The sequence below is a fragment of the Mya arenaria genome, chromosome 14 (assembly GCF_026914265.1).
Source record: "Mya arenaria isolate MELC-2E11 chromosome 14, ASM2691426v1".
NCBI classification, from domain to species: Eukaryota; Metazoa; Mollusca; class Bivalvia; order Myida; family Myidae; genus Mya; species Mya arenaria.
This window is the reverse complement of record NC_069135.1, coordinates 46,135,153-46,142,923: the sequence shown is the minus strand read 5'-3', so window position 1 is coordinate 46,142,923 and position 7,771 is coordinate 46,135,153. Positions and strand designations below refer to the sequence as shown.

At 35.5% G+C, this 7,771-nt stretch overlaps 1 long non-coding RNA gene across 1 annotated transcript; it reads left to right on the top strand.

The window, feature by feature from the left end:
* Window positions 1-773: 773 nt before the first annotated feature.
* On the top strand, window positions 774-1,797 carry LOC128217082 (uncharacterized). Its single transcript, XR_008258179.1, has 3 exons — window positions 774-978; window positions 1,296-1,424; window positions 1,686-1,797. It is a non-coding gene; the product is annotated as an uncharacterized LOC128217082 (long non-coding RNA).
* The last annotated feature ends 5,974 nt before the right edge of the window (window positions 1,798-7,771 follow it).

The window sequence follows — 7,771 nt, the reverse complement described above, 5'->3', positions numbered from 1 at the left end:
AAATTTGTCACGGGACATTTTATCGACGCGCAGATGATGAACGTGATTCAGTAGAAAACAATGGTTAAATTCATCTTTAAAGAAAATGTAAAGGTTCTTATTTAACTTTTAAAGCAACTTGTATTTATATTTATAGTAATTTGATTTTAAACAAGTGAATTACTGATGACTTTCATGTAGAAGTATTGTTTGTGCTACGATTTTGTATTTTGTCATATAATTTCGCGATAATATATAAATTATAAAGTAAAGGCATTCGGGATGGCAGATGCCAAAACAAAACTAAAAAAAACAACTGCAAATTAATGGTTCATGCAGCTGTGGGGAACCTATTTACATATAGACCTCCAAAGAGACTTTAACATATTCTTTTCTCTTTAATGGATTCTGACAATCATTAATCTTTTATCCAATTTAAAAGTGCACCAAGGATCCAGGATGTACGAGGATTTGAGCCAGGGTAAACAGCTTGCCACTGCTGCTAATGGTGATGATGAGGATGATGGCCCTGTTACAGCCAAGACCAACTCCCCCCAACATTCCAGCTACCCGTTCATTATTCGATGCTCGGCAGAGCAGAATCCAAAAAGGTAAATAGAAAATTTTAGTGGAATGTAAAATGTTTTTCATAATTGAACCTTGCATCTTTTTATTATTATAAACATTAACAAACAGCCAATCACATTATTGGTTTAATGGTTCACTGTATATTACCTGAAGTGTCTTGTTTAAATTTTTATTTTTGACAGAATGTTATTTGTTCCAGATCGGGACACCTGGATCTTTGTGATTTTGGAAAACCAGCAGGAGCAATTGCGACAGCATACGCAGCTCCTGCGTCTCATCCTGGCGAGAGGTTAAGCACAAGATGCAGTTCCGAGTGAGTTGCCAGAGGGGATATCTTTCCCCCTCAAAACTGTGGTGGATTTGGCAGCCTTCAAAGAGCGAAAGTCACAAGCGAATGCTGCAACATCCGTTGTAAGTTTCCCAAACATAGTTGATTGATTTTTTTTATGAAGTGTCTTTAAATTTAAAAATGCATACTTTGAGCTTTAAAATTACATTTTGAAGTGACATTATTCATTTATGTTTGTTTTTGAAATGTGATCTGATATTATCAATATAAGGGCAGGCACACAAACTGAGCCAGTATAGGGGGCGCTAACAGTGCTTCAAATTTTAATATTTAATTGTGCCACATTGAGTGTGATACTATGGTTCTGCTTGAAAGTTTTTGCTGTTTTGCATTTATATGTGGATTTACAGGCATTTTCATGCACAACTTTTTGTTCAAGGTAAAATACTTGGCAGAATATGGTGGGAGTGACACAGTGGACACGGTTTCCCGGATAATGAAGACGGTGTTGACAACAAATCTGGCCCGCCAATACTGGACAGACTCCACTTGATAAACATCTTTTTCAGTAGGTGGTTTTGTTGTTGTATATATTAAGGTGTGCTAAATGAAACTACCTATGCTGTGCATATACATCAATGGATTTAAAAAAAAAATATAACTGAGTATTAGTGTTAAAAATGACAAACTTTTTAAAATACCTATCTAAATGTATCTGCATAGCTAAAATAATATATATAATGCTGCTTATTTATTACTAAACATTTGATAATCACTTTGATGAAATAACTGTCTCAGATATTCATCTATCCACTAACACTATTTACAGGATGTCTACAATTGAACCCAGCAACACACTTTAGAACCGCAAGGAAATGGAGGGGGCCATATAGAAGTGGCTTTCCGAGTCTCAAGGTCGTGAGGTTGGCCGCAAAGACCGAGCAAGGGTCACCCCGATGCTTCCTGAGTAGAATGTTGACTTATTTACTTACCATAAAATTCGGATTTACGACTCAGAATTAAACCAACAAAAATTGTCAGAATGTTTTTAATTGATTATGTACAATATGTATGCTTCTATTGTTTTATCATAAACACATCAATGTCGTGTGACATATTATGTAGTTTGTATGCAAAATGTATCACAATAATGTAATGTAATGTATTGTAAACTTTTTCCCTATATTTTCATATCGTTAAGGGTTGCAGGAAGAACATTTCTTATCTATATTTATAAGCAAATCCATGTTGCTTTTACTTTTTTGTATGAACATAAGACAAACTGTCCATGACAAATAAGAGACTCATCAACAAAACAAATATGTTTAGTTCAAATTTGGATGATTGTTCTAAAGAAGACTCTTAATAAGCGAAACCTGCTGGCATTGAATAATTATCATAATATCTCGGAATGATGTCGGTTTTTGTTTTACTATAATATTTTCTTATCCTGGGTACACCATTTTAACGTTGATACACTCACAATAAACTTATTTTAAGATGAAGTAAGAAATTTGGCTGAATGAAATGAGAAATTGGGGCCAGATGACTTTAATTATATCAACCCCATTTATTTCACTGGTGATAACAGTGATCCCAGATTTGTACATGGTAGATGCATTTTTTTAACCTATGGATTGAGTGTGTATATATTAATTAATCCTTCTTGATGTACAACAATGAATCAGGTCTAAATGATATAATTTTATTATGTAAATATTTGTTATAACTTATATGCTGTTGCTCTACTTTTGTTTCATATGTATTTTGTAATGTAACTCAACATACATGGAGGAAATAAGGATATATATATATATATGTTTTAACATTCAGTCGTGTCAGTTCACTAGTCAGTATTACAAAGTGCATTAATTGTGTTAGTCAATAGCTCTGGTTTGTGTTTATTTTCATTATTTTTTTTAATTCTTTTTTATTTTACATGTATGATTTTTGTGATTGAATCCTATGTGCCAATTAACTTGAAACTGTTATTTCATTTCTGGTTTGAAACACTGCTTTATGTCTAAGCAATATTGTTATACTTGAATGTGTAGATGCACTCCATGCTCTGTTTATTAGAATTGTGCGTCTTTTGATTTGTGTATTTTTTTAAACACATTCGTTAAAGCATTCTGAGCTCCTCGGCCATTTCCATCGAAAACAACCTCTGATGTATGCCGGTACATCAGTTGAAGTGGTTTGTAATTTTTTTTAATTATATCATTAATTAAATATAGGGTTTTAGAATTTTACTTATTGATCTAAGATTAAATTGATTGCCAGTGAAGTGTATTATTGCAAACATAATTAAGATTCCCAAGAGTTAAGTCATAAAGTTTAACTGCTAAAAAATTTACTACGCGATCTACTTGCAGCGGACTTAAACGTACCGCTTTTTGAGTATGTAAACCGTCCAAATACATCAGAGGTTGTTTTTGATAAAATGGCCGAGAAGCTCCGAATGTCGTTAAAGCCTTTAAAAAGTGTGTTTTTGACATGTAATTTTTGACACGCTTTTTCAGTTTCACAATCAATAAAACAAAGTTTTCACTTATTATTAAGTTATTAATCAAATTACCATATAAATGTACTAGATCTTTTTAGATTGGTATTGTCAAACCAAACTGAAGAAAATGTGTCATAATTTCAGTCACATTTTTCTTGTGTGCCACTTATATTTACGCAAAATCTTAACATTGTCAGTATGTAATTTTTGTTGACTTTTTTAGTATACATATTGTTTTACATTTCTAATGTTTTCATGTTAATAAACTTAATAAGATTTTTGCTTTCTTTGTTGTGTAATGAAATATTATGTTGACATTATGTCATTTGTACTTCTCAACATAGCTGTTTGTCTAGATAACCAATGAAAGGATAGTAATGCAATAGGTGAACACTCAAGATCAAATATTTTAGGTAATTGGAATCAATATATTATAACATGTTATAACAAAAGTAACGGTTTACCCCAAATCAATTGCTTAGGTAGGGCATATAGAGCCCACAAATACCATGTGGGACCCATATGGGTCCCATATCAAGCCCTGTTCAAAACCCCATGTGGGTCCTAAATCGAGCCCAGTTCCAAAACCCATGTGGGCCCATATGGGTCCCACATTCAGCCCATATGGGTTGCCCATATGGGACCCACATGGAGCCCTGTTGCAAAACCCATGTGGGGCCCAGATGGGTAGCCCACATGGGACCCATGTGGGACCCATATGGGTGCCATATTTTTTGGTGGCTGGGAAGTCATTTAAAATGTGGAATACTTCAAATAGTTACTTATAAGGTATGAAGTTATACTCAAAATCATATAATACCTTCTCCGGAGCCTTTGTTTCATAAACAATGCACTGACACGGATAAAGCATTAAGGAATTTTTAGTCAAATCTACTCTATACTTCAAACTTGACTTGAGGCGTATTTAATTTACTAACAGGGTATGCAGGCTTAACCAAATGCATCCCAACAAAAGTCATCGGACATATTAATTAGGTTTATGTTTAAGACTTCTTTCTACAACGCCAAATACCTCTGGGTCGAATCACCCACAAACTATTTCTTCCCTGTTTGCTTTATGTACATGCATCTTAATAATGCCCTCAACATATGTCACTCGTGGACAAAATGAACAGATTTATATCAGTTTTGTTTTTAAATATGCATATGCATTATGCTACATGCTCAAGATATTGGACTGAAATAACTGAGACAAACTTAGAAATATTCACATACTTTCCGTTTCATTCGGCATTACATGACTTTGACAAAAATTGTAGCAGGTCGATAGCCTGTCAACGCTTTACGTGGTTTGATTTGAATTGTAAAAGTGTATAATATTCATTTAGTAAATGGTTAAAAGATTGTTAGTATGTACTTACACAAGAGAATGGTTTTATGCGACAAACATTTTACAAACACAATTAAAAACTAACAATCTCGTTAAAAATGTCAAGTAATAGCCGATTTATTCAAATTAAAACGAAGAAATTATACTTATGAAAACACTGATTGTATGATAAAATGAAGAATCATAATTTCATTTAAAACATTATAGTTTGATATCTTACGCCTAATTAGCATTTTTAGCATCATAATACGATCCATATTTTCCCGTCTTTAAACGACTTCTCAGAGTTTAGTTCCAGGGAATAAACCTATCTGAATGCGATGACCCACATTCTATTCTTAACTACATCGTACATGTAGATATTATCGGTCCTCGGCCGAAGCAAAAGCTAAACACAGTATTTATTGGATTCAGTACGCGTTCATTTTGCAACTATTTGCGGATTCTGCTTTTCTATATTGCGTTCTGTAACTCGCCGATATCAAAATATATAACAATTGCGTTATATTACGAAAAACGCGGCGTTTCCAAACCATATTAACCGCATAACATAGACTGAAGACTCATTACGGCGCTACTTTTAACAGGCTGATTAATATGCAGAACGCAGTCCGTAGCAATTAGAGCAGATTGCTTACTAGGTATTTTCAATGTAAATGTTAATGTAAATAAGGTCGTTGACCAACGCAGTTCTAAACGCGCTAGGGTTGATACGCCCTTGCGCGCAATAATTCGCTCAAAGTTAAAAATGTTATGTCGAACTGCCGATGCGATTTCCGAGATACGGTTATAAAAGTCTGCAGACCTAGCGGCCTACAGCCTAAAAAATTGCAAGAAATCTATTTACTTACATCTCTTATTTTATGCTCATTTTCACCTTATTTCTTCACTTTGCCATCCGAAACATGACCGTGGTAACATTCCTGAAACAATAAAGATAAGATTGCTGAATGCGGCGGATGTGCGTTCATAGTCTCCACTTCTATGCACTTGCTAGAAAGCTCAGCTGTTCTGTGAGGCATATATATAGTAAGATGGAACTTCAACGATCTTTAAAGCTCTGCTTTCCTGATGGTTGAAGTGTAACGGTCCCCTGTAGGCGGCGGAGGTCTACAGCGGCGGAGGTGCGTTCATAATAATATTCCGTATAAAACGGAAGTACGTTCATACCGGATGTAAACTTGGTTGGTAATATGCAAATTAGCAAATCCCGGGCTATGTGAGAATAGAGAAGTTAGTTTATATAAAGACCAGTGGACCCCTTCAGGGTCGAGCATGCGTTTCCCTGAAGGGATCTGCTGGTGTTTGGAGGTCTCGCACGTTACAAGATGAAACGCAAATAAAGCAGAGAATAAAAATGTGACAACGGTATTTAAAAACATTTAATATAGAGGTAATATCTCCTGCACCCACTTTCCGTGACATTGAAGTTATACATGAGCCCAAAGCTATCGTGTTCAACTTCAACTAGAGGCAACTCAGGATGTGATCAGTTCACACCATTTTGACACAGTTTTTGTCACATAGTTGTTTTTCTCTGAAACAACATATCAAAGGAGGTAAAATTTTGGAATGATCGTAGAAATATGGTTATACGTAGAAACACTATCAACTTATTTCTGATTTTCACTCTCATTCTTAAATATTATTTATAACTTTTTTTCATGCGATATGTCGAGTCTGTTGAAAGAGCCTTTGACACAGACCTAATGCTTTTCCATGCAAATGCAACATAGAATAACATGGACAATAACAGTTGAACAATACTTGTACCATGGATACTACGCCTCAGCATGGATTTGTTTTTGAAAATCCTTTAAGTAGGGTTACTGCTCTCAGTTACCTATTTTATCGCTGCATCATTTACTAACCACATGTCAACTATTAGGTCGAGTCCTTTGGCGGCCAAATTACGCACCAATCACGAGGGCAACGCCGACAATTCCCTCGCCAATGGCCACAGCGTCATCAGCTACGGTCAGCACGGAGGTTCAAGATCAATATGGTCTTCACATAGGTTCGCCGGTTATAAGGCCCTGGTCGAGCGTCCTACGCAGGGACCAGGATTTCCCGATGAAGTAGCTCAGGGTGCCACAACAACAGGTAATGAGTTGCTAGATTTTCAGCCACTTCCTGCAATTTCTGCCTCCCTTGGTAACACTGTCAAGAAGCATAGCTCTTTCTTCACAGGGCGTCCTTACCCTAAAACCTGTGTCTCAAAGAAAATTTTCTTCAATTTTGCCAAATTCTGGAGCATTTTTTTATCAGCACATTCTGAAAAAATATTTTTATTAAAATATATGAATACCATAAGAACAGTTGCTAAGCGCTGTAAAACTTGATGGTTAAACTATGACAAGCAGTTTAAATACCAAATAGCCTTGGACCCATTGAAATCCTGGTCAGAAATTGATTATGAACTTTGGTTGCTATTTGTCACGTGCGTGCCTAGAAACTTAAAGTCTGCCGTGTTACACCCCATAGTACTCGTAAACATAATTGAAAAAGAAATTTCTATGCTACGCATGGATGGCCCTATAAAAATACCCCGAATGTCAAATTTTAGAACTTACGCTACCGGAGTGATTCCAAAATCAACCGGTGGTTTTCGCTTAATCACACATCCCTCTTACACACCTGAGGTAAATGTCAACGATGGGATTGATCGTCGTTATCTACGGTGAAATATTCTACTTTTGATGAAGTCGCAGGTATGATATTTGATTTAAGTATATATGCAAAAAGCTACAGAAACATGCTCAGTAGCAAAAAGTTTAAACATAAACCCGGTTTAGTGGCAATGGGCAAACGCCAAAGACATAGAACACAAAATCACAAACAAGAAACATAGAACAACACAAAACTCTACAAACAGCACAGTGCATATATATATAATTGGTATGTCTATCAAGAATTGTTGATAGGTACCGCCTTGGAACGGTCAGTGAAATGTAAATTTACTGGGGGTTTAAACCAGTTTATGTGCACAAACCTCACTCTTATCGGTTAACTCTTATCTTAATGTTCGGGGCGTTAATGGAGAAAAGGGATATAAATC